This window comes from Falco peregrinus, chromosome 9, assembly GCF_023634155.1.
Source record: "Falco peregrinus isolate bFalPer1 chromosome 9, bFalPer1.pri, whole genome shotgun sequence".
In the NCBI taxonomy this organism is placed as follows: Eukaryota; Metazoa; Chordata; class Aves; order Falconiformes; family Falconidae; genus Falco; species Falco peregrinus.
The window spans coordinates 716,556-742,994 of NC_073729.1; the positions used below are offsets into that span (position 1 = coordinate 716,556).

The window sequence follows — 26,439 nt, forward strand, 5'->3', positions numbered from 1 at the left end:
AAGAGACTCTCAGATCAAAGAAAAGAATAAGATGGGCCTCACTGACGTACCCTAGCAGAGTCGGGGAGTGCTGCTGAAGCTGGTTATGGGGCTGTCCCAAGGTATTTTCTACATCCAGTAAACTTGCTGGCTGTAACGGGAGCTGAATGTGTTTTGCCCTTGGCAGGACTGGGCTCATCTGGAGCGGGAGCAGTTAGGTGACGATTCGCTGTAATGCTGCGACCGCCCTTTGCTGCTCTTTGGGGCAGGTCTGCATCGCCTTGGTGATGCTGAGCACATCCTCAGCCCTGCAAGTCCAAGCGGACTGCTCTGTGTCAGTGGAATAAACCCAGAGTGACTCTGTTTATGTGAAGTTATCACTGGGGTTTTTTGCATGCAAAAACCCAAAGGCAGAAACTGTCCTGTTGTGTTTTCTTTGGCTTCAGCCAAGCAGCAGCACACAGCATCTTCTGCCTTTTGTAGAAGTTTAATTAGAAAACAAATCAGCCTTCTGTAAGGAAAGAAGATTCCTCATGTATTTCCATTTTGCTTTCTTGCTGCTGCAGGTCATCCTGTTTAACAAAGGAGTCATTGATGCCCCCTCCAAGTTGGTCCTTCCAGCGACCGCTCTGGGCTCCTGCTTCTCCTTTCTCCCCCAGGAGGGCATCGTTTTACCAGATGTCCTCCAAGTCATCCAGATCTCCTTCAGTTCCACCGCCCTGGGGCAGTTCACAGAAGGATTCCGGTTCAGTGCGGATGGGTCCCCTGAGCCCGTGACCTTGACCGTCAGGTGAGGAGGGTTACAGGAGCCTGGGGGGTGCCTCCACAGTAATTCCCACTGCAGACTCCTCTCCTCGAGATGGCATCTGCCTCCTTGCTTTCTGTCTTGCCTTTGTTCCAAGGACCCCTGTCCAGCCCTTATCTCTCATTCTCCAGCCCCACAACTCAAGCTGTTTGTTTCAAATGCTTTTGAGATGCCCACCCACCGGGGCAAGCCGAGCCTCCCTCTTCAGGGGGGGTTGTGCACTGGATTTAGTTCTCCAGGGAGGGAAAAACTCCCAGTTCTTTTGAGTGGAGATGAGCTGGCTGGTGGGACATGGGGCTGCAGAGGAGGGAACAGCGGTGGGAGTGCAGGTGGTTCCTCTCCTACCTTGTGCTCCTTCCTGCTCTGCGAGGACCCCGATCTCCCTTCAGAAGCACTATTGGAAGATGTGGCTGTTGCCATAAAGACTGCCCTCTTCCCCCGTTCTCTTGCAAGCTGCGCTGTTACCGGCTGTAGCGCACAGGGCTCTGGGCTGGCTGCTTGGCCGAGCCCTCTGGGCAGTCCTTCAGGTCTGACTTCCTTGAGCACAGCTCCTGTGTGCTCAGCAGAAACGGCAGTTATTTCCCCCCTCGCTGCAAGGCTCACCCTTGGCAGTTTCCCAGTGTGAGACCCAGTTGTGGCTGGTTTGGAGGCAGTTTTCTATTGTCTTTTGGCAAGTGCTATTACGGAAAGCATGTCTGCTCCCTTTGCTCCATCCAGAGTAGGATGCTGGGGCTTGGCAGGTTAAGTCTGATTACGTGAGGTCCTTGGAGAGGGAACCTCATTGCCAGAAGGGATTTGCTACCTAACTTGTTCTCAGGAACTGATTCAGCTCCAGGAATCGAGAATTAGCATGGGATTGAAACTCCTGAAAGTCAGATTTTGAGTGCTTTTTGATTGTGCAGTCAGAAGATGCCCAAACCATAGGTGATCACTCTTTGCTTTGGAAACAGACCTGACGAGGTCCTGAACGCTTGTTCTTTTGCTCTTTAGAAAGGGATGCTGGAACTGGGACACGACGGGTGAGTGCAGGTCCCTCCTGCGGGAGGCTGGGGTCTGTTCATGTGTACGAGAGACCCGGTGGCAGTCCTGTGAATAAAACTAGGAGGCACGGGTCACTGTGCTCCTTGATCTGTATTTGTTTTTTTCACCAAGAGGCAGAGCTGGCATTGATTGGCATCAACCATGAAATTAATGAATGTTGTGCAGCTTCAAGTGCTGATTTCAGTGGATGTTGGTGAGTTTGGGAGTTTGGAACCTCTCTGAATTTAGGGATGGGCGGGCTGGTGTGGTGGCTTCAGGACACTCATGTTCGGTGGTGCAAACAGTCTTGCTCTTGGATGTGTCAGCCGGTGCACTGGTGACAAGCTGATACTTTCCTCCAAGATTCCACCATCCACTGTGTAGAACTTGTGCTGCGTTTCTCAGTAGATGTCTGGGGCTCCTGTGGATTCGTGCCTCAAAATCCTGCACGCATAATGGTAGTGTGGAATAAGGTCTGAGGAAGATGTCCATCTAGCCCGTGGAAAGGCCAGTTCCAGCAAAGAGATACCAAAGCAGGGAACCTGTGGCTGAGAGGGCTAGTTACAATGAACCTGCTTCTGCATGGACAGCTCTGCCCGTCACATGACAGATGGGGAAACTGAGGCACAGAGCCATCACTTGTTCAGGGTCCTTCACTGGGCCAGCAGCAACCTGGGGGTGTACCCTGCCTGCCCTGGTGCCCTGAGCCACCTCAGCAGCTGCCACCTGCTGACCACGTTGCTTTGGCTGCCCCTGTGCACAGGGATGCTGTGCCGAGCGCAGGGGTGACGGGTTGATTTGAAACCCACCGTGCTGCTGAGACCAGCTTCTATCCGTGCCGGTGGTAACGAAAGCCGAACGCTTTGCAGTTCTTTTTAACCAAGCCAGTTCCTCCTCTGCCTTTGTCCTTACAGGGGCTGTGTCATCGGACCGACTTTCCCTTTCCATGTACCTTCCCTCCATTCGGCGACGTCTCCTTTGGTGAGTGTGCCCTGGGCTTGGACCGCTGGTGGGGAGGTCTGTGCCTTACTGAAATGAAGCGCTTTGGGAGCGTCTGTCACTTGTGTTCCTCCACAGCAGCCTTCAGGGTGTTAGACCAGGGCTGCCGCTTGCTCAGGTGGTATTTTGCTGCCGTGAGATCAAACAGGACCAAAGGAATAGAAAGTCAGTATTTTCCTGGTGCCCTCAGAGCCTGCTCAGCCCCAACCTCCCAATCCTTGGCGGCAGAATGATGGTGAAAGCCCTTGTCCCAGAAGGGCCCAGGGGATGGGGCTGCAGGAGAAGGGAGTTGGAGCCACACGCTAGCCTGTGGCTGCTCAGGGTGAACGTTCCTGTTGCAAGGCGAGGACACCACTTACCCACTTGACCTTTAGTGTGAGCTGTTAATTTGTGCTGTGAGGGCTCCTCGTTATCACCTGCCTGGTAATAAGCCCAGGCAGTAGCTCGGCATTGGTTTGGGCAGTGATGTCTCCAGAGATGTGGGCTCCTTCTCCTTCCCCAGCCGAAGCACTGCTCCACTGACGGAGCCGGTGGCTGAGCACCCAGAGCATCTCCACTGAAATGCAGATTCTGATTCTCCATCTCGAGTCTCAGAGAAAAGGCTTTGTACTGAGATGGTCTAAAGTTTACATGTGAAATCAATTGGGGATTGATTGAAGGGCCATGATCATTCTGTGCCCAGGATGCCTCTGTGGTTTCATGCGGTTCGTGGACTTTCTAGGAAATCTCAATACTTTCCCTGAGCCACTTCCCCCTCTTCCTGCATCACCACTCGGCCACTTCTCTGCTTCCTTTTGAATAAATAGACCCACAAGAAACGCACCGGCAGAAATGCGGTTGTGTAATAGGAGGTTCATCCTACTTTAATCTGATTTCATTAACAAGGCCTTTTCAGCTGAAGGCAGCTATTGTATTTTTGCTTCTTGTCACTGTGCTGCTGGCTGTTGTCTGCATCTGGTGACTTCGGTCCCATTTGGGGCTGTGCAGTGGGTCAGTCGGTGCATGTCCTTTCTGTGCCCCACCCCCGCCTCCCTGCCGGAGTAATTGCTGGCGGTGGGCAATGGTCACTGCTGCTGGGCACAGAGGAACTATCTGCTGTGTCTGCGGGTGGTTTTCCTCCCTGTCTTTATTCAAATAGCACTTGGTAAGCAGGGCATGGGAGGTGTCTTCTGGCAGAGCTGGTGTCCGCTCCAGACCAAGCTGCGGGCTGGTGTCCTGCCTCTGCAGAACAGCCACCCCCTCACCCAGTGTGGTTGTACCACTGGTTTTCCGTTGTGGAAAGCAAGTGTCAGAGCTGAAGTGATGTCAGGCTTTGTGGGCAGTAATCAAAGGCAGTGTGGATGTGATGTCCCCGTTTGTTAGGTAAGGTGAGACACAGTTCCTGCTCATTTCTAAGGAAGCATCAGGTTTGCCTGCAGTGAGGTGGGCCGAGTTGTCATGTGCTCAGTCTGGTTGCCCAGAAACAGGAGATGCCTTAAGGGTCCTGCCTAGAGAAACTGCATTAGAGTGCAACGCATCATGTTGTAGTGCCCGGTCTCATCCTTTCTTTTCCTTACATGACAATGCCCTACTTTCATATATTGAAAACTGGGGGAATGTTCATGGAGTTAATGGGGGATTTTACAGACTGAATTTTCAGAATAAATGCTCTGTCTGGGTGCACACTGATCAGTGAGAAAGAGTTGGGGCTGGTTTGGGGGCAGGTGAGAGAGCTCCTCAGAGGTAGAGACAGCTCTTCAGCACCAACGGCACTGCCCATTGCCAAGGAAGCAAGCTGTGCCATCCATGGAAAAAGCAACTTCAGTCACAACTCACTCCTCCCTGAGCTTCTCCATTACCTCTCATTCACACTGAAAAGAGATAAACAACAAGCACCGGTCTATCCTAACAGGAGAGTCACACCAGGAATCACGGGATAGCCGGGGACTTGACTGATATTTGTCTCACCTTCCCAGGCTTTCCTCGCACCCTGCCGTGTCGCCTCACTAACACCTCCTTGGTTCCCATGACTTTCAACCTTCGCATCCCTGGCGAAGGCTCAGGACAGCGCAGCGTCACCAGTTTTGCTCAGATATCAGACAACACTTGCCTGTCCTGGAGAAAGGGAGCCCAACATCACATCAAGCCAACTGAATTCACCATAATGCCCTGCAAGGGGACCATCCGCTCCCAAGGAGCCCTGGGTATCCAGGTATGGCACGAGCCCGGCCATATGTGCTTCAGCAGGTGGAGCTGAAGCTTCACTGGTGCGCAGGAGGGCTGTAGTGCTGCTGGCTTTGGGCATAACGCAAGTAAGAGATCGGTGTTCGTGTTAGGTTTTTGTGAGCTGGGGTACTCTGGGGCGGAGCACCGTTTTGTTTCCAAAGTTGTAAGCCAAGGATCATGTACCCTCCGGTCAAGCACAGAAGCCATGCGTGTGTGTCTGAGCTGCTTAGAGCAATTTGATTTAAAGTGGGCCGAGGAAGGATGGGGACAGAAGGTGACTGTTAAAAGAAAGATGTCATTGCATAAAGCAGTTTGCTGTTCTTCCCGGTCTTATCTTTCCTCTCGTGTGGAGCAGAATGGTTGCATCCACTGCAGCGAGGACTGGAAAAGCTCCAGCAGCCATGAGCTGCACAGCTGCTGCTGGGCCACGTTTTGCCCTCGGCTTCCCACTGTAAAGCTGGCCTCATTCTGTGAAAGTCAACAGATTTCCTCTGGATTTATGCTGTTGTAGTCGAGAGTAAAAATTGGTCCCAGTGGCAAGTAGAACATGAATTGTGCTTTAATTTAGCTTACATATGCCCTGGTATGCAAGGCGTACTTAATAAATCGGATATCGCCAGAAGAGTTTTGTTACTCGGAAAGACAGTGGTCTACACGTGGACCAGCAGGAGAACTAAGGCAAAATATCGCTCCCTTTCCTGAGCGTGGGTGAGAGCCAGAGGACACCATGCGTGGCTGACGGCTTCTGGCAGTGATTAAGTATCTGACGCTCTTCTCCTCTACCAGGTCACCCTGTGTTCCAGCACGGTGAGGCGATACGAGCTGGCGCTGGTGGTGGGCGTGGATGGTGTTGGCCAGGAGGTGTTGGCGTGCCTCTCACAGCCAGGTACCGGCGCTTTCCTTGCAGCTGGCCACCTTTCCCCGCGTACCCATGCCCAGCACGCTGCCTGGCGTGGGGTGTCCTGGCTTCAGCTCCAAATGAGAAATGTTGCTTAACGAGCTAGTTCTGCCCAGCTCGCTGTGAGCACAGCCGTGCTTTGAAAGCAGCCCATGTTGAGAGGCACCTGTGCTCAGTGCTCAGGGCCATGCCTCTGTCTTTTTTTTTTTGGTTTATTTTATTTTTAAGGGAGCAGTGATTATATTCACTATTGGCCTGTTGTCTGGGACTTGAGGAGTAATGAATCTCCAAAGGACTGCCCCTGCTTCTCCCTGCAAGCGGTGGGCTTGTGCTGGGTTGGCCCAAAATGCAGCATTTGTTTGGAAGGCGGCAAGCAGCCTGCTGAAAGCTGGGGTCTGGCTCAGTTAATGAAGGCGTGTGCAAATGGGAAAGGGGCTTACGGCAGGAGTGGTGAGGGGAAACTAGTCCTTGGTGTGGCAGGTGAGCTCAGGTTTCTCTGGTTCTCTTGAGCATGAACGTTCCCAGACTTAAGCCAAAAGCTGCAGCGTCGTTCAATGCCGTTGCGCCGCAGCGGGTGCCAGTTTAATGACGAGAGGGACGCAGTTCGCTGGTGCTGTTCCCTCTCCCCGGCAGAGTCACCCACTGGGTGCCTGGGCTGCAATTTTGTAAAACGAGTGGGAATGGGAAGAGTCAGTGTGTGGGCTGGTGTGTGGAGGACCCAGGCAGCTGCAGGAGCTGGGAGAGGCTGGTCACCCACTGCGAGAGGCAGGCGGTGCTGGTGCCCTCCATCGCGGGGGCAAGCGGCTGAGGTTTCAGGCAGGGCGAGAGCGGTACGGGAGAGGAGGGAGGTGCTTTTACTGAGATGCGGGAGTCTTGTTTTCCTTGAGCTTTGGGGAGCGCTGGTCCTCAGCGGGAAGGCTCCCGCAGAGCTCGTGCCTTGCTGGGACTGTGGGAGGGTCCTTGCCGGCCTCCTGGGGCAAGGGAGGGGCAAAGCTTGATGAGAGAGCACTGGGGCAGGGCACTGGGCAGCCTCTGCCACGGGAGTCTGGGGCTGCCCCTCCTTTACAAGAGGCTGTTGAGTAAGAAGAAGTTAGAGGTGATCGATTGCCGTAGAGGTAGGAAATGTCTATCTGGCAGAGACAAATGCGTTGTGTCTGTTTCATGCTGTTTGGGGAGTAAACAACTTCTACATTCTCTCAGTGTCTCTAATTCCCTTTGGTCATCTCTTCACCCGGATGTGTCGTTCCTCCACTGCCCGTGCTCAGCCCTGTTCTGACATTTGGACGGTGCTTTCTGAAGTTCCCTTGCGAGTGGATGCTGACCCTTGTGAACGACAGTGATCTTCCAGGCTGCTATGGAGTCCTTCCTCAGGCTTGGCGTCGTGTTCGCCTCCTGCCCTCAAACGTCGTTATCGAGGGGTTTGTTAGGAAAAAAACGGGGTTTGGATAAGACCTTGCTGTTTTATATTCAAACCTAAAGTTTTGGAGAGAACGGGAAGCTACCTGAATATGAACTTCAGGAGCGGTTTGAACTCTTCAGAAAGCAGTTTCGTTCTAGTCTTTGGGGTGCTTTCATGCAGGAGAACTTTGAGGGTTGTGAAAAGCTGCTGCAAGGAGGCCGCCAGCACCGGAGTGGGCGTTTGCGAGTGCAGCAGCTTTTGGACCCTGTGAGGATGCTAATTAGGCCCATACAAATCTTGCTCCTTGTGTTGTGCCTTTCTGCTTTCTCCTAGGGATTTTTAAAAATGTGGGTGAATTGCCGTTGTGGTGGATGTTAAGAAGCTTGGAGTTTCCTCAGAGGTCACTCTGAAGTTGTCTTTGATTCTGTCCCTTATAGGAGCACAAGGAGGATGCTGCTGTGTGGTACTCCAGCCCTGTGCCGTGTGGGATTATCCAGCCTCACAGCTCGGTGGAGATCCCGTTGACGCTGGAAGCCCAGGCGATAGGAAGGCAGGACACTGTGGCTAGTGTCTCAGTGTTTGGGAATGAAAGATCCCCGCTGGTGAGTGCTAGGCGAGATGCGTGCCTTTGTGTGACTCATCTTGGTGGGCATAAAGTGTACAGGGGTTCTGCCAGGGAAAAGGAGAACGTGACAATATGTGGCTGGTGCGGACACGGAAAGAAGGGATTCATGGCATAAGTAGCAGCTAATGCCTAGAGAAGGGTGGTGTCCTCTTAGGTGGAAATCTAAGTGTCTGAGATGGTGTTTAATTACGGACGTGTGAGGCGGGATAACAAGCCCAGTCTGAAACCCAGAGCAATTCCTGGGTCTCTCGCTCTCCTGCGTTACGAGATGAGCAGCAACCGCTGCTTCATTAGAACTCTTGTTCGGGAGTGCACGGGGACATCGCTGAATACCACTAAAGCAAGAGCGGTGTAAGAGACCGTGCTGAAATGATGATTTCTGTAAAGCTGGATTTAAGCTTTCCTGAAAGTCAGGTCCATCCCGCCTGAGAAATATCCATCATATCTCTTTGCCAAAAGCCCCAGCCAAAGACGCATGAGACTCCACACTGCTTGCATCTGGAGCACAAGCTTTTTTTTCTTTTCTTTTTTTTTCCCTACCAAGCTTGAAAAGGGGTGAGGCAAAGCATTCCTGGACTAAAGGCTCCTACAGGACATTTGCGTTCAGGCATATACAGCAGCAACAACAAAGTGTAGGCAAGAGAACGTTGTATCTGGTGTCCTGGCTTCCACTGGCTGAAATCGAGAACAAATTTAGTTAATTAAACTTTAATTTAAAAGGATACTAACTTTTGAAGCAGCTGTTTTAAAATGTCTTGTCCTCTCTCTGAGCACGGAAGGGGATATCAGAGGATTCCCGAGAACGTGAAGCTTTCTGTAACAGAAAGGAAGGCTGACATTTTGAAAACAATTGCAGGGATATAAACTTTTTATAAACCGAATTGAAACGATGATGCCAAATCCCTTGGATGCCACTGGTCATCTCAACCCTGGCTGCTGGGGATGTGCATGTAAACCAGTCAACAGCAAGGCCAGGCAATGCAGGCTTTGCAGGGAAGTCTCAAGTTTGACAAAACAGTTGCTTGCAAACAGAAGGCATGCTTCCCCGAAAGAGGAGGGTTTCTCCCCACTGGAATAACCAGTTGTTTAAATGTCAGCTGGATTTTGAGCTACAGGTACCTTGAAAAGCTTTTACGCTTGGGCTAACAATTTATAAATTGAAAGTTGACCTTACCTTAATCTTTTCTGTTTGGACGTGAACGTGTCAATGTTTTGCCCAAAGGGCGAGCATTTCAGCTGGAGAAGCGTAGCTGTGCCTAAAGAAAGGACTAGATGCGTTGCATTTTCTATAGGTCTGTCTTCTGGTTGCAGTGCAGTTCCAGTAGTTCCCTGGTAGCTGACGCACCCAAAGCTTTCTGGGCTGGCAGAAGAGCTGGCTGTCTTGTTACGTGTCCTGCGCTGGTGGCAGATCCTACCCGTACGGCTGCAAGTCTGACCTTGGGAATCGCTGCAGTGTGTTCCAGTAGAACTTCAAAGCTCGTTCTTGCCTTCGGCTGGGGTGCCCAGTGTCGATGCCTGGTCTTTACCACCGTTTCAGGCAGAACGTGGTACAGATCTTTCATCCAGGTTGTGCAGAGTCCCTCCACAGCTCCGTTGTCGGGTATTTTGTTTGCAGGTGAACGCGTGCCAGCTCCAGTCTGGCGTGTGTCATCTGCATGAAGGAGCTGGTAAATCCCAGCGCTGGCGTTACTGGTGGCAGAGCTGCCATCGCTTGTTGCTGCCTTTCCCTGTGCCATGTTGCCTGTAACGCTGTTGAATGGCATTTTCCTTGTCCCTTTTAGAACCCTGTAGATGAAGGGGTAGCGTTTCTGAAGCCCTCTCCTTGGTGGTGAGGATGCGTGGTGTTAGTACACAGGCTGACAGAAGGCAGCTCTCCTGGGCATCCTCCAGATGTTGTTCCGCTCATCCCCAAAGGGCTCTGCCCTGCCTTTGCTGCTGCTGTCCCGCTGTCACCGGGAAGCTGAGCTGGCTGGCGAGGCGCAGCTCTTCCCTGCAGCTCCTCCTTCCCGGGAGCTTTGGGCAGCATCGCCCAGACATGCATCATCGTGCATGGCTTCAGTTCCTTATTTTGGAGGCCCCAGCCTTGGTAGGTGAGGTTTTTGGCTCTTAGTTGCACGCAGCAGTGCCCTGCCAAGGGATGAGCATTTCTGGATGCTGCTGCTTCTGGCTGAGTTGGGCTGGTGATTCTGACAGCTGTCAATACCACTTCCTTGAGCCAGACATCACTAAAGGTTTTACATCGTGGAAGCTGGTTTCTTTTTCGGTTAAATCGTACTCTGTGCCCTCCAGTGAATCATACGGCGTCTGGTCAGTGTTGGGAGTTCTATGCATTCAGATCCTGTTGAAGTGTTGAGGTGTTTGGAACCAGTGAAATCCACCGCAAGAGTGGACAAATTCTCGTTGTTTTTAATGATGTGGGAAGGTGGTTTAGCAAAGGGATCTGTGTTCCTCCTCCAGTAGTCTGTGCCAGTTCTGCAAGGAGAAAGCTTTTGGTTCTGACTGTCAAGAGAAAAAACACCACTTGAATGATGTAATGAATAATTAATGCCTGTTATTCATGCCATACCAGGAATACACATAAGCACACATCAGAGGCCATAACTTGCACGATCTCTGCTCTGAAGAGCCTGCTTCGCTTCTGGCTTGTGCTGGTTTTCAGAGGTGCATTTTTGGGAATGTCAGAGAAGTAACTGTCCAAGTGTCGCTGTGCAGCAGCAGCGGTCAGGGAGGTTTGGGGCAAGGCTGAGCGGCAGAAGGAGCGGGAGCAGGCACAAGGCAGAGAAAGGAGAGCTAACTGTGGAGGAGGTCTGGAAAGGAGAGCGTGGGACCCAGGGTTTCTCTGTCCCCTGAGAACGGGAGCTTGTGGCTTTCAGATGGGGTCACTCCCGAGCCTGCACTTGCCCCAGGCCTTCTGTTTCAGCCTTGCAACACTGAAAACTTCCAACAGCCGTACTTATCGCCCAGTCGAGGAGGACACTTAGAGCTGTCTCATATTTTTTAACTTCCCCTGCTTTTCTTTTTTCTTTCCTACCTGCTTCCTGGAGCAGAATATCTGTTTAGTGAGCATTGGAGAAGAACGGGTTGTCTACGTGCATCTGAGTGAGATAAATTCCAGCAGTATTGAAGTTCTACAAGATGCGTCCAAAACTCTCCACCTCTCCAATCAGGCTGTCATCCCTGCTTCCTTCTGTGTAGAGATGGTAAGTATCTGTGGGGCTATTTCCCAATGAAAATTGACTGGTCTGTAGCAGCCTGTGGCCTGATTTTTACATGCAACGTTCCCATATTGCTGTCTCGGAGAGAAAGCAAGATATTCCGTCCCAACGCAGCGAGAGGAGCCTGGCTCTGGGGGCAGTTTTAGCTGGGGCACCCCTCAGTAAAATAGCTTGCATAGATGTTTGTGCAGAAATGAGTCTGGATCATCTTTACAAGTTTTCCCTCTGTTTTCTGGACGGTATTTAACGGAGAGTCGTGTCTTTGGAGCTCTGAGATCAAGAGGCCCCTGTGGCCCTTTGCTCCTGGAAGGGCATGGATTTCCCGACGCTTTCCCCATTAGGTCTGCGTTTGCTTTGTGTCAGACTGCTGTTTGTGACAGAGTCTGGGGTGTGAAGTTTGTCCTCAGCCTGCCTGTGGTGAGGTGAGTTTCACACCTGCTGGGCGCCCAACCAGCTGTGGTGTTGCACAAAAATATAACGGTAAGGGTTGTGTAGCTACAGAGCGTGTGGGCTCCGTCGCGTTGCAGGGCATCTCCGGGGGCCAGCCGCAGGGAAAGGCCGTTGAACTGATGGAGGCTGCAGCTGACAAGCTGCGTGGCAGGAGGCGGTTGGGTCGCTGCCCTGGCAGGGGGGGGCAGGGCTGGTGCAGCCAGGGAGGGCTCCTGTGCGGACGCTGGGTGCGATGTGCCGCTCACTGGAGGTGGGATCTGTGAGGGGCTTAAAAACAGGGTTGGGAGGAGGTTTGTTCTGCTCCATGCTAGGTGGGCTGGATTTGTGGAGCTGGTTCACCCAGGCCTGGCTCTGTGGGCTTGGTTGGGTCTGCGGGTAAAGCATCAGGCAGCGTGCGAGAGGCCAGGCTCAGCCTCCTGGGCCAAGGGGGAGGGGGGCGAATTTCCTCCTTGCTGCTTTTCCAGCTGTTTGGGGGACAACAGTAACCTCCAAGTGGGGGAGGGATTCCCAGGGCAGCTTTCTTTGAATCCACCATGAAAACCCGCTTTCCATCTGTGGCGAGAGCAAGCCACCAGGGATGGCTGGTACTGGTGTTGAAATGATGGGTTTGCATGCCTGTCGCAGGCAGTGACCCGCAGAGCTGTTCGGGTCCTGCTGTCCCGGTGCAATGCCTCCCTCCTCCCCGGGCAGCTCGCGGTGTAGCCGGGGGGCTTGCAGGGTACATCTGCCCCTCCGTTGCCTCAGGGCCCTAACCCATGGGACTGGGCAATAAAGCCTGTCGTGCTTCACCGCCATCTCTGCCAGTCCTGGGGCTGATCAGTCACTAGAGCAGTAACACGAGGCGGCTCAGGGACGGTTTCTTTCCCTGCAATAAAGACGGGCTCTGCTTGAGCAGTGGCTTGGACCAGATGATCTCCAGAGGTCTCGCCAGCCCCAGCCGCTCTGTGACTCTGTGTGTGTGATGATCCCCCCTGCTGACTCCACGGGGCCGAGTTCCCCCATGGTGAGCATCTCTGCTTTTCAGGGCAGCTGCTGCTCTCATGGAGACGTGCCAGGAGGCAGGTCCTGGGAACCTGCTCCATCAGCCGCTTCACCAAAGGCTCTTCAGACAGACTCCGGGCACGGTGCTGCTGAGGCTGCCTGATGGGAGCAGCGCGGGCGTGGGTGAGATGTGCCCGAGCTGCGCCCTGGCCCTCAGCAGCTGCCTGCTCTGCCGCTCTTTTGCTGCCCCAGTTGAAGTTTTGCCCTTGGCTGCCTTACGCTGCCTGGCAGCTCCTTGACGGGAAGCAGAGGGGACTGAATAATTGTGGAGATAAAGCCTGAGATGCAGTCGGGTGTCAGGGTGACGTGCACGTGTCCACCTGAGAGCGGAGCAGGCTGCGCTGTGCCTTAGCCCAGCTGATGGGTGACACGGGCATCCTTCATTCCCCCGTGTCCCTGAACCCAAGCCTTGTGTCCTCTAAAGCGCCAAAGCCGCTGCTCTGGTTCCTGCTTGGAGGTTGCTGCAGGGGGGTGAGCCGTCATTTCCCTGTCTCCCATTTGTTGGCCAGTCTGCAAACGGTGGCTGTGAGGCTCAGAGATCATGGTCTCCAATTGAAAGGGCGAGTTATCGACTGAAATTTTCACAGGAGCGTTGCATCGGGAATGTTATGCAGACTGACGGACAGCTTGACAAACTGAATGAGGTTAATTTAAGGGGTGGCAACAGGGCAAACGAAAGGCTGGTGTCTTGTTTGAAACAGAAAAGGAAAATGCTGTAATGCAGGTGGCCGTGCTGCCACCCCGGTGGTACTCTTAACCCTCGAGTGATAATTGCTCTTCCTGTTAAGGCAAGCTTGCTGCTGGCTTTGTGGGAGACAAGATCATTACCTGAGCAAGCCAGCATGATTTGCGGTGAACTTCACTTTGGGATAGTGACTTCAGGAATTCCTTGCAGTCCCCCTCAGGCACCAGCTTCCCTGTACCCCTCTCCTCTCTGCTGGGTGAGTTGTGTCTGTTCTATTCTCAGTTGCAGGGAGCAGCAGGGAGGGAGTATCTCTGCCACCAGAAGAAAATAAGTAAAAACCCGCCAAATCTGTGTGTTGAGACGGGGCTTTTTGGGTTGGAAGAGGGGTGTAGGGACTGCATACCTGCGTCCTCGGTTGGCTTATCCCTGCTTGCCAGGGTGTCTGCAGATCTGCGACCCTTGGGACCAGTGTGTCGTCCTGTGCTCACACTGTCAAATCCTGTGTCTGTCGGGTGTGCTTTTCCCTGTCAGATTGCTTTCCCAGCTGCCAGGCAGCCCAGCGTGTTAGGGAATCCTCTGGATCCAGCAAGGGGAGGATTTGTGTCTGTCTTGGGTAAAAAAAGACTGGAGGAATGAGTCAACATGAAGGAGCTGTTGCAGCTTAGCTGGGGGCTGATGTAACCTGCTGACAAAAGTGGCTGTTTCTCCTCCTTGCTCCATTGTCATCTTCTTTTCCTGCCTCCCTAAGTGCCTGATTTTTGCCGTATTGACAAGTGCCAAAGGCTTGTTATGGACTGATGGAAGTGTTTGCTCTCCCTGCAGAAAGGAAAAAGCATCATTCTTAGGTCATTTCCTACTTGTTCTTTGTCATGCTGTCTTCTCGGAGATGTTTTATGTGGCTGCTAAGGCTGACATCTCTTGGCACCACAGAAGGCAGCTGCATGTCACGTCTCTGTGACCAGGAAAGAAGAGACAGGCCTAGGGTGTAAGTTTTCTTAATCAGTGGCAGGTTTTTCTGCCTGCATAACCCCCGTGCTGGGTCTGTTATGTGCTGCCACAGGGCGCAAATGGTTTCCCAGCGCCTTGTAACGAGGGAGGAGGCAGAAGACCTTCCTTGGGATTTCCTCTTCTCATGACAGTCGTAATGCGGGGTCCTGTCTCCTTCAGCCTGGTCCCTGACCTCCCTGATCCAGAGCCCTGTGCTCCAGGTGAAGCTCGCTGCTGCCTGGTTTCCAGCAGCGGTCGTACAGCCAGCTGCTTCGTCTTCAGGAGGGTGCCTGGTGGCTCAGTGCAGATCCCCTTCGGCGTTCCCAGGGATGCGCTGCTGTCACATTCAACTGGAGCTGACCTTGCAGAAGAGACCAAGTTTTGTTTGTTTTTTAAAAAAAGAAAAAAAGCTGTAACTATTTGTCTTGTCACTGGGATTCACTGCAGATAACTGATTTTTCAGGCAATGTATAAAGGCTCTTGGTCAGGTGTGGTGTAAGCAAGGGCAGAACACGCAGTTCCCATTCCCATACTGGCTTCTCCCCTCTAGCACACAATTTTTTTCATTTACTAATTTAATTGTTTATTACCTCAAGCCTTTGGCGACACTGCCTTTATTAACAAAACGGCCATATGGAGAGACAGCAAAACACGGAGGAGATAAACTTAAAAACAGTGCCGATGAGGGGATGCTGCTTTAGTGATTCTGTTCCTTGTTCTGGCTGACGGGCAATTCTGTTGCTCTCTGAGCAAACCGTGCAGGCTGGGGGCAGTGAAGGCTTTGAAGAGCATGTCAGCATTGACTGCAGTTCTCCCCAGCTGCTCTCACTGAAGTCGGAGCAGACTTGAATTGGCAAGAGGGTGGTTTTTAAATCTACTGCAAATTACCACCACCACCACCACCCCCACCCCCCCAAAGCAGCTGAATAATTAGCCAGCGGGTCAGTGTTTGCTCCTAGTGAGACAGAGGCAGACAGTGCTGTGCCCTTCAAATGGTATCTGCAGTGCTATTTAGAAATTAGGGTTAAATTAACCTTCCAGGGTACGGGCAGCGCTAGCCCTGCATATGTGGCCTCTTCCAAGGTGAGCAGAACTTTTGAAGATGCGTAGGCTTAACTCTTTCCAGAGCTGTCCCACCAGAGCCTCATGGTGCTCCAACAGCTGACCTTTAGAATTAAACCCTTGGTTTGGGTTTAAAGGCTGTGCTGCTTATACAGCAGTACCAGTTTCTGATTTCCACCCAGTTTGGTTTTGCCAGAGCTGTAGGGAGCTTGTCATGTCGTGGCTGTTCTGGAATGTGGTACAGTGAAAGGAGAGATAGAAATGGCAATTTTTTCCCCCCAGGGCGGTCAAATGCTGGCAGAGGTTGCCCAAGGAGGTTGTGCAGTCTCTGTCCTTGGAGATCTTCAAAGGCCAAGGGCACACAGTTCTCAGCAACCTGCTCGAGGCGAGCGTGCTGGAGCAGAGGGCTTGGCCCAGAGGACCTCCACGGGTCCCTTCCAACCCCCCCTCCTGTGTGGCTCTGTGCTTTGCTTTTCCTCCTAAAGCCCCTCAGCTCAGCCCCGATGCCCGCTGGAAAGGGTGCTGGGGCAAGGGACCATCCCAATCTCCTCCCCGAGGGTCCACCCCAGCACAAGCGCTCCCCACTCCACAAGACCCTATGGCAGACACAGTCAGGAGAGGGAAAAGATTCTTTTATTGTCAACAGCAGCTGCAGGGGCCCAGGAGTCACAGCTGTTCAGCCGGTGAAAATCAGTCGGCACCTGCAACGACAGAGTCGGAAAGCTCTGATAAGCCCCCAGAGGCAGGAAGAGGCAGGATTTGGTTCCCCCCTCTTTGGGGGACGCTGTTTCCGAGGAATTCCTCATGGCCCAGAAGGGACAGCTCTTGCTGGCCTCCACTCGAGGCCGGCTCCGGTGCCTTCTCCCCAGGGGTGATGTCCCTAGGGAGCTGTGCGTGCGCAGGGATGCTGACAGTGCCCCTGTGCCGCGCAGCAGGGCTCGACGGGGAGCCCCCGGGGAGCTGCCGTGGGGCTCATCCCAAACCCTGCTCAGCACCAGCCCTCGCCGGCCCTTGCCAGCCAGCTGGGCTGACTTAGGGCCGTGTTCAGGGCTGGGAAAGATGGGCAGCAGCGCGTGGTACGCACCTGGCCTTCCTGACGTGCTGCAGCTTCCTGCATTTTCTCAGGTTTGGGTCCACAAAATCGCTTCCTCTCTTCTCCTTTTTATTTGTGCTTGGCTGTCCCTCTCCTCTGCCCAGGCTTCTTTTCTCTTCCTTTTCCTTGACTTTTCCTTCTCCTGGTGGGAGCCTGCAAACCTTTCCATCCCACAGCGTGATGAGATGGGGAAAGCCCCAAGCCCCTGCAGCGAGCTCTCAGGTCAGGCAAGGGGAGCTCTTCCTACCTGGTTTCCTGGGGCAGGCTGGTCAGTTGTGGCAGGCGTGCCAGGGACTCTGCCGTGCCCTCGGGGGTGCCTGGAGGCAAATCTGGAGGTGCCTAAACCAGAAACTTGGGAGGTAACGGGTGGCAAGTGACAGCCTGGGGTAGTGAGGGCCTGACTGCCAAATTGCTGTATGAGCTCTACAGAGGAGATGCTGGTTTGCATCGTGCACATTTTGCACAGTCCAGCCAACGCAGCCTAGACTTGATGAAGCTGCGATGGAGTAGGATTTGAGCAAAAGCCCTCTCAAGGTGGCAGCTACTCCTTTCTGTCCTTTTGTGGGTATTTTGTAGGTATGTTTTATTTGATGAAGCAGATCACACTTAATGAAGTGCATTCCAGAAACAGCCTTTCCAGTTTTCCTTAGCACGCACCACTCTGGGGGGAGAGGAGGAACCCCAAAGGCACAAGAGAGCGGCTGCCAGGAGGAGGCCCAGCGGCTGCTTGGCCTCCTGGGAAATTACTGTCCCACCTGAGACATGTTGCCCCAGCGTCTGTGGAGCTGCCGTACCTCTGCCGCTTTGGGCCCTGCCCCTGTGTCTCCCCCAGCTCCGCTGTCGATGTCCAGCACAGAGGCGGCTGCATCCAGAAAGGCTTTTGCCGGACGCTGGGTCTCTGCTGTGCCTGCAGGGCCACTTTGCTCTTCGCACCGCAGCTCTGGAAAGCAAAAGCACGTGCAGCAGCGCGACTTCTTGGAAGTCAAGAACACCTAAGCAAAGCCCAGCCGAGCCCTACACCACTTGTCTCGTCAGCGTTGAGGTTTCTGGCATCCCAAGCCCCAGTGTCTGTGACAAGCCTCAGTCCCGCCTCCTACCTGTGCCCCTGTCCATGGGTGCTGGCACCTCCTCGGCTGATGGAGGGGAGAGGCCGGCCACCTCCTCCCCAAAGATGTCCCCGCAGTTTTCAATGAGGAACTCCACCAGCACGTTCACCTGCAGACATCAAAGCCTTGGTCTCAAGCCAGGTGCCTGCAGACGTGTCAAGCAGCCTTTCCCACTGCTGACCCTTCGCCTGCGCAGGCGGCTGCGGCTGGGGGTTGCTCTTCCAGGCACCCAGCCCACCAGCACTGGCCCAAGGGAGGAGGCAGCCAGGGACCTCGCAACAGCCAAGCTCCGATGGGCCGGGAAGGCAGCACTGGCTGCTGGGTAGGGCGTACCTTCTCGGTCACCGCCAGCATGGCCTGCAGCGGGAGCAGGTCCTCGTTGGGTGGGCTCAGCAGGTTGGGCCCGACGCAGATGGCCAGGTTGCTGCAGCTCATTCTGCTGGTGGCTGCGTTGTGGCCGATGTGCTGCAGCAGGGCCATCAGCCGCTTCAGGAGGAGGAGGTTGGCCGCAGGCAACTTGTTGGCCACCCTGAGGGAAGAGGAAGACAAGGCTGATGAAGCAGAGGGTGCCCACAGCCGTCCCTGCAGCTGGCCCCAGGCGGGTGGGAGCCAGCGGCCGTGTTGCACAGCTTTGCAGCTGCCCGAAAAGACAGCTTTCTGAGGAGCCCGTGCCTTTGCAGGCAGGTCCCAGAACTCTCCCGGTCCCTGCTCACCAGGCAGGCTGCTGCCCACACTTACGCTTTCAGCTCCTCCACCTTGGCCTGCTTGCTGGCCCTCTCCATGGCTGCCATCCAGTCCTCGTAGAGGTCGACGACGAGGAGCTTGGTGGGGATGCTTCGCAGGAAGTCCTGCAATGCCAAGGGCTGCAGGTGAGCCTTTGAACGCTGCAGGCCAGCCAGGAGCTCCTCCAGCTGCAGGTCAGAAGTGCTCACCTTCAAGATGACGGCCAGCAGCAGCGCAGGCTGGCTTCCTACGTCGATGTCCTTGCCGCGGTCCAGGGCCTCGCGCAGCTGCCGAAGTTCTGTCCCACCGGCAGCTCTGCGGAATATCCCCTCCGTTGCTGGTCCTTGCTGGTGCAGGACAGCCAGCAGCTCCTGCAGGAGAGGCAGGAGGCCACTTGCTTGGCTGAAGAACCAAGCGGTGGCAAGGACCAGAGCTCTGCCCCAGACGTGGTTGCCTAAGCGCCACAAAGGGTCTGGGACCAGAAGCAGGTTCTGGGGGTGCAGAGCCCAGTGCCCTGTCCCCGCAGCTGCTGGGGACACGCAGGCCCTCTCCAGAGCAGCCGGAGGGAGGGCTGGGGACCCCGTCTGTCCAGGCTGGCTTACCTGGATGGGCCGGGGCAGCGTGTTGTCCTCCCCACAGAGGGCTGCCAGGGGCTGCCCAAAGAGCGCCCTGCTGCAGCTGGAGCCCGCCTGCCCTGGCGCCTGGGCAGCGGCCGGGGTGCGCCGCAGGGCAAAGGGCCAGGGCAGCCCCATCCTCCTCCTGCTGGTGCTGCTCCCGCTGCTGCTCCCTCCTGCTGCAGAGGAAAACAGAGTAAGACACCACCAATGGAGACCCCAGGCCAGCGGTCCCAGCGCCTGCCCTGCCCTGCGCTGCCCTGCCGGCAGCACGGTGCTGTGTGGTGCGGCAGGATGGGCAGGGAGGCAGCAGCTGGAACCGCGGCTGTGGCTCGGAGGTGTTGACTTAGAGGCTCTTGAGAGCCATCGTGCCACGGGGTCAGCCTGTGCCAGCCTTCGCCCTGCCCTCCTGCAAGCTGCGGGCAGCAGCAGAGGCTCCGTGTCCCCGCAGAAGCATATCCAGCAGGCACTGCCCAGCAGTTGTCCTTGTCCGTCCAGGTGACATCCTTCCGTGGGCTGCCCAACCTGCATGGCGACACTCGGGACAAGTGAGCACAGCATTGCAGGAGGTTGCCTTGCTTTCCCAAACTCACCTGGTGCGGGGCAAAGTCCCCCTGCGTTTGCAGATGGGGCCGTCGCAGGCCCTTGCTTGGGATGAGCCTGCAAGAACCAAGAATCGGGCTGTGCTTGGAGAGCAGCCCCGCAGCAGAAAGGGCCACCAGCAGCCTGAGCGTGGCAGAGCTGGGACCCTCTGCCCTCCCGGGCTCTCTTCCCCATGTGGCAGGGTTCCTCCCAGTGTCACCAGTCAGAACGTGCTGGCATGCTGCTGGCTTCCCAAAACTCTCTGCTCCCTGAGTGGCACCATCAGACCCTCTGTCCCTCCCGCACAAGCTCACCCCAATCCCTGCGCATCCCGGCGCAGCCAGAGGCAGGTGCAAGGCAGCCATTCTCACCTCTGCCTGTGCCTCCATCAGCCTCTCCAGGCTCCTGGCGCACAGTGTCCTCCACTGGGCAGGAGAGAAGGAGGGGAAGAAGGTGAGCAGCCATGGCTCTGCTGCTCGGCTGCAGGAGCAGTGCTTGGGGACAGGGCCCAGAGCAGAGAGATACTCACGGCGTGGCGGCGGCTCAGCTCCTTCTCCAGGAGCTTGATGGATGTCAGATGGGTGACGTGGGCTCCCGTGCGTCCTTCTGGTGTCCTGTGCACCGGGAAGGGAGAGGGAGAGAGCTGGGTGAGCCCCAAGCCGTCTCTTGTCTCTTGTCAGGCAGCTGTGCCCGAGAGCTGCTCGCAGCCACGGGGGCACCTTCCCCAGCTGGGGGCTGTGTTCCCCCGTCCATCCAGCTTCTCCTGGAGCATCCCCCCGGCTTACCCCAGCAGCGTGGCCACCCACAGCTCCTTCAGTGCCTGGGATCTGCAGATAGAGAGGAGAGAGAGCGTCAGGCCCTGCTGCCCCCAGCCCTGGGCAAAGGTGGGTGCCTGCACAGCCCTGTGCTGTGGGGCAGGACAGAGGCGCTGTCCAAGCCCTGGGTCGCTCTGTCCTGCCTGAGCGGCTGCATTTGCCCTTCCCTTCTGGGGACCAAAAGGTGACCAGGGGATGCAGGATGGGGAAACATCCCCCATCCCTCCCTCCCTGCCACCGGGCTGCCTGCTCCCTGCCCAGCTCTGCACGCAAGGCAGAGGCCTGTGTTCATGGGATGGCGTGGGCACGGCTGGGAACCTCTGCTGCCCGACCACGACTCACCCAAAAGTGGCGATGCAGGAGCCGGTGGGCCAGGCGAGGATGACAGAGGTGCTGTCCTCATCGGTGCCTTCCTCCTCCTCCTGTCCATCCTGCCCCGCAGCCTCCTTCCCGCTGCTGAGCACCCACAGCTGGTCCAGCGCCAGGCGGAGCTGTGGGCGCAGGCTGGTGCCATGTCTGCAGAGAGCAGAGGCGGGCACTGAGCTGGAGGGGGGCTCCTTGGGCTGGGTCCCCACGCGCAGAGCCCTGTCCCCCACCTGCCCTTGGGACGGACATTGGTGCCTCCAGCACCGAGGGGCCGGGGCCTGGGGCTGGTGCCAGGGTGTCCCTGGGCCGGGGCTGGGGGCAAGGATCTGGGCTCTGAGGGTCTTACCGCAACTTGGCGACCACCAGTTCCTCGTGGAGGAGCAGAAGGCGCCTCTCGCTCCTCTTGCGGCCCCGGGTCAGCCGCACGTCCGCGCTCAGCACCGGCTCGGCGTCGCTGAGAGCCTCCCTGCAGAGCAGAGAGCGGCGGGCATGAGCAACGCCAGTGCTGCGTGGCCCAGCTGTGCCCGCGTGTCCCCGAGCCCGGGGGGAGCCCACCTGGAGCCGCAGCAGCAGCTGGCCTGGCCCATCCTGCCCGGGAGAGGAGGGCCCTGGCCGTGCAGCGAGGAGGGGGCCCAGCCGGCGACGGCGAGGCTGGGAAGCGGGGTGCTGGTGCTGTGGCAGCGCTGCTGGGCCAGAGGCTGCCTCCTGCCAGCGCCGCTGCGTGCCAGCACGGCTCTGCCCTGCTGCCTGTGGTGGCCGTGGGCTCCCCGTGACCAACGGTCTGAGCCCAACGGAAAGTGGGCGGGGCCTGCGGGGCGGGGCTGGGGCCCTCTCCAGTATGGCCGGGCCTGCCTCGCCCCGGGGAGCCCCGCGCAGGACAGGGCAGGGGGCAAGGGCCACCTCCCTGCGCCTGCGGCCAGCGCTTTGCCCTGGGGTTTGGACAGGGCCCTGCTCGATAAAAGAAGCCGTTTTTCCTAGAGGTGACCGTTGTGGCCTGAGGCAGACTCCTCTTGGTGGAGGCCGGCCTAGCGGTCGGAAGGCCTCTGGCACACAGGCCGTGCCAGGCCTCAGGCCCCAAGGCGCTGGAACTGGAGCAGGCCCAGCAGGAGGAAAAACTTCCATTTTTACCAAAAGACGGGGGGACTAGCAGCAGTCAAGAGCCGCTCGTGTCCTGCCAGGCGCCACAGGGAAATGAAATGTGTGGTGAGCTTCGGCAGGAATTGTGGTGCCCCTGGAGCACCACCCTTGCTTGGGAAGGCTTTATTCCACCTGGGTGCTAAGGCTTCACCCTTGGCAATCAGGGCTGGGTGAGCGCCACACAGGAGCCCCTGCCCTGTTAGCCATGACCTTCACCCAGCCGGTGGCCGACACGGCCAGGGGCGAGTCTGTGGGGTAGGCCGTGACCATGGCAAAGAAGGGGAAAAGTAGTCAGCTTTTGATGGCCCGTGTCTCGTTTCACTGTTGACCCTAAGCAATGCCTTGCTTCAAAGAGAAGTGATTCAGAGAGTTACACACCCGCCCTGTTCAGGAAAAATGCAGGAAATCAGAGACATCTAGCAAATTCTCTTGTGGCTGTTGTACACTGCAGCAAGAAGCAGCGTGGGTCCAGTGGCTAATGCTGGAAGGGGAATTCAGCACTTCTGGGAAAGGGAGATAAAGGCACTCTTGTGGGCCAGGCTGGGATTGGAGAGCCTGGGTGGGTGTCTGGGGTCCCAGCTTTCCCGCAGTGCTGACTGTGGTGCCTGCTGCTTGTTCTTCCCTGCAACGCCGGTTGCATCCACCTGCTGGGGCTGTGCTTGGGAAGGGCTCCGGGGGTGAGCAAGCCCATGGGAGAGGCCTGGGGAGAAGCTCTTCTCCAGAGATCTACCAGAAACTGTCCAGAGCATCCGAGAGGATGCTCTGTATGACAAGGGAAGGTGCCCGTTGGTCCAATGTATGAGAGCCTGCAGGGCTCCCATCAGGGTCCTTTGACCTACCCATCCTCCAGCCAGCAATCCAGGTGCTGGGGGGTCCCATGTAGGTCTCCTGAGGTAGCCTTTAGCCCCGGGCAAGGTGTCGTGCCTCAGTGTGTGCTTGCAGCGCATGTTTCCTTCCTGCTGACAAGGGCGGAATTGCAGTTAAATGCCCCTGGGCGATCCCGAGCCAAGCAAACTTTTTTCTATGGGTCACACTGCTTTGCAGTCCATGTGTGTGGTTCAGCTCCTGCATGGGAGCTGAGGACACGAGGTGACCTAGCTCGGAAGCTGGCCACTCTTGCTCCAGGCAACTCCAGTTGCTTGCGTTTTCCTTCAGCTTCCCCAGCCTGATCATCTCCACTGTCACCTCCTCCCTGTCCTACAAGAAGTATCCCTATCCCAGCCATTAGGACAGTGGCACAGCACTCAGAATCCAGATCACTGGTAGAGAAGAAGGACAGAGGAAAAGAGAAGTTCTCCTTTGAAAGAAATCCTTCTTTGTCCTCCTTTAGCTACTAGTGGATGAAAAAAAGGGGGACAGAATTTCAGGCCAGCCACAGCACTGGCTTTCAAGCCTGAGCTTGTCATCTCATGGCTGTTCTGGAATGCGGTACAGTGAAAGGAGAGATAGAAATGGCAAATTTTCCCCCTCGGGGCGATCTAATGCTGGCAGAGGTTGCCCAAGGAGGTTGTGCAGTCTCTGTCCTTGGGGATCTTCAAAGGCCAAGGGCACACAGTTCTCAGCAACCTGCTCGAGGCGAGCGTGCTGGAGCAGAGGGCTTGGCCCAGAGGACCTCCACGGGTCCCTTCCAACCCCACCCTCCTGTGTGGCTCTGTGCTTTGCTTTTGCCCTGGCGGAGATCTTCAGGGACTTTGTGCTCCGTTTTGTGTTGCCTTAGGGCTACGATGTGCTGTGGTTTGGGGGCAACAAGGTCAAGTATGTCAGAGGTCAAGCGAGTTAGTGTCAAAGTGTGTTACTGTTATGGACAGAATCTGTGTTTGTTGGCCCTGTGTTCCTGGGGTTATGGCATTTTTATCTTGTGATCTGTGTGGTGGGGTTTTTTTGTGGAGAGTGCCTTTTTCAGCTATTTTGCCTTTGTGGGGTTTGGATGGGTGCCTTTGGTTTGTGTATGATGTTTCTTCTGGTTGTTTTTCTGCTGTGCTGGTGGATGGTGGTGGGCTTTTCTGTCTTGAAACCATCGTTACTGGTCTAATAGATCTCCTGCAGGTCAGGCAGTGTCACTTCTGGCGTGGTCTGACTCATTTCTGGTGAGCTGGTAGGTAGGTGTGGAGGACGTGTGGTCCCTCCATGGAGAATGACTGCTAGAGGACTAACAGGCAGATCTGTGGAGGGGTGAGAGGACCGCTGGCCCCTAAGTAGTGACTGTCAGAGGACTAAGTGTACTTGAATTTACGTGGGCTTCCAAATTCATGGTTATTTCTCCTGCCTTGTGGAAGAGCCATGGGAAGTCACCAGCCACACGGAAGGACAAGGGGGTTCCCATGGGTACGTGGTTTCTTGGGTTTTGCTTTTGAGTAAGAAAGTCTTGTCTCAACATGAGTACAACTGTGAACGGTCAATTTTGCTAACTTTAGAAATTAGGGAGCAGCACTTTTGTGCTGTGCCTCACATGGCTGCCAGGGCAGGGTGAGAAACAGCAAGAGAATTCCTTCCTGTCATTTCTCCAGGGGAGCCGTGCTGCACTTGTCAAGGTGAGGGTTTTTTGGCTCTATATGATTGAAAAGGTGAGGGGTTAATTTTCTCACCACAGAAATTAGGGAGCAGAACATTTGTGCTGTGCCTCACATGGCTGCCAGGGCAGGGTGAGAAGCAGCAAGAGAATTCCTGCCTGGCACCTTCTCCAGGGGAGCAGTGCTGCACTTGGACAAGGTGACTTTTTTTTGGTTCTGCACCATTTCAAAAGTGATGGTTCCGTTTTCTGACCACAGAAAGCAGGGAGCAGAAATTTTCTTTTGTGCCTCACATGGCTGCCCGGGCACGGTGAGAAGCAGCAAGAGAATTCCTGCCTGGCACCTTCTCCAGGGAGCACTGCTGCACTTTGTCAAGGTGAGTTTTTTGGGCTGTGCATTATTGCCACTGAAAAGAGGTCAGTTTTCTCAGCACAGAAAGCAGGGAGCAGCACATTTGTGCTGTGCCTCACATGGCTGCCAGGGCAGGGTGAGAAGCAGCAAGAGAATTCCTGCCTGGAACCCTCTCCAGGGGAGCAGCCCTGCACTTTCCCAAACCATGTTTTTTGCTTCTGTATGAGTTCTAAAGTGCTGTGTCAATTTTCTCACCACAGAAAGCAGGGAGCAGAACCCTTGCGCTGTGCAAGCCGATAGAGTGCTGCGATCCGCAGAATGTTGGTTGGAAGTCGGGCAGAAGTAATTGTTGTGGGGGGAGATCGCGACCTCTGACTCAGATAGCCCCCCGAGAGAGGGCAAGGCCCCGCTTGGGGAGCATGGGGAGCTAGTAAAAAACCTCAGCAGTGCTGTCTGAGGGTGTGTGCTCATTTGTATTAAAGCAAGAAACTTGTAACCCACCCCGTGCCTGACTGAAAATGCATGTGTAATGCGCTATGAGTGTGCAAGTGCTCTGCTGTCCATAGTGCGTGCCCTCGAGTAACTGGGTGAGCACGCTCAGAGGAAACATTCCCCCGTGCTCCCAGCACTGCCATAAAGAATGCCTGCCTTCTGAAACTTGCAAGCAAGGCTTAGAGGGTTTCTCTCCATGACCGACTTTATGGCATCATTCCCACCATACTGGAGAAAGCAAATCTTTTATTGTTTGGTGGTGAAAGCAGCTTGGGCAGTGTCACTGATGTGCAGCACTTTTTTAACCTCAGGTCTAAAGTGCCACCGGTCCCACCGTGGGGTACATCCTTCCTCAGGCTTTCACCAAACGGAAAGGATGCATCAAACCCACCCCACAAACACGTCCTGCACTTTTTTTATCTTTCCTGGAACGTGGGGACATGACCCTGCTGGGCCATCAGTGCCACCTGCCTGGGAGCCAAGATGGTGCCTTTGCATTCCAGGCTAGGAACTTACCTTCTTTTTTTCCTTTTCAGTGACTTTAGAGCCATCCTTAGGGAGGCTGGTTAAGCTGGTTTACTGCACAGCTGGTCGCCAGTGGAGGGAAATGGTAAGCTCCGCTGTTGCCTTTGGTGTTTACTTGTTACTGTGTCGCTCATTTGAGTGATCTTCTCATGCCCCGGCAAGCAGAAGCTATCACGCCACTTTAGGCCTTGGTCTAATAGTCATGCAAAGCAATATTGAAAGTCATTCTGAGGTCTGGAACAGGCCCCAATATGCATTTTATAAAAGTGCTTCTTGGCTGCTGTTTATCTTTGTATGGGGTTTTTTCCCATTTCCCCAGACTGCTGAAGCTCTGAAAGGCGCCGATGAGCTGCTCTCCCTCAGTTTGCTCCTTTGCCTTTGGGGACTGCGGTTCATGTTTTCTTCATGGCCTTGCAGAGGAGAAAATCCATGAGTACACCACCTTGTTTTTTTCACCTAAGCTAATTTCAGAAACTGCCTCCTTTAACTTAAACATGAAACTCTTCTTCACCTCTTTGTGCACTTGTAGAAAAGCAGGGTGGGGTGGGGGGTGGGGGTGTCTTCAGGAAGTGCCTGCAAAAGAGCCTTTGGGAGATCCTGTCCCTTGACTCACATGTGGGGTAGTGAAGAGTCTGAGAAAGTCATGGGTGTTTTGGTGTTCACCTAAGCAGGTTTTCGTTTTGGTTTTTTTCTTTTCTCTTTTTTATCTTATGTAGCTTATGTCACCAGGTAGTGACAGCCTGGGGATGACAGGA

At 55.1% G+C, this 26,439-nt stretch overlaps 1 pseudogene; it reads left to right on the forward strand.

Moving 5' to 3' along the window:
- LOC129785156 (hydrocephalus-inducing protein-like) overlaps window positions 1–12,297 on the forward strand; it is a 91,229-nt pseudogene extending 78,932 nt beyond the window's left edge.
- The last annotated feature ends 14,142 nt before the right edge of the window (window positions 12,298–26,439 follow it).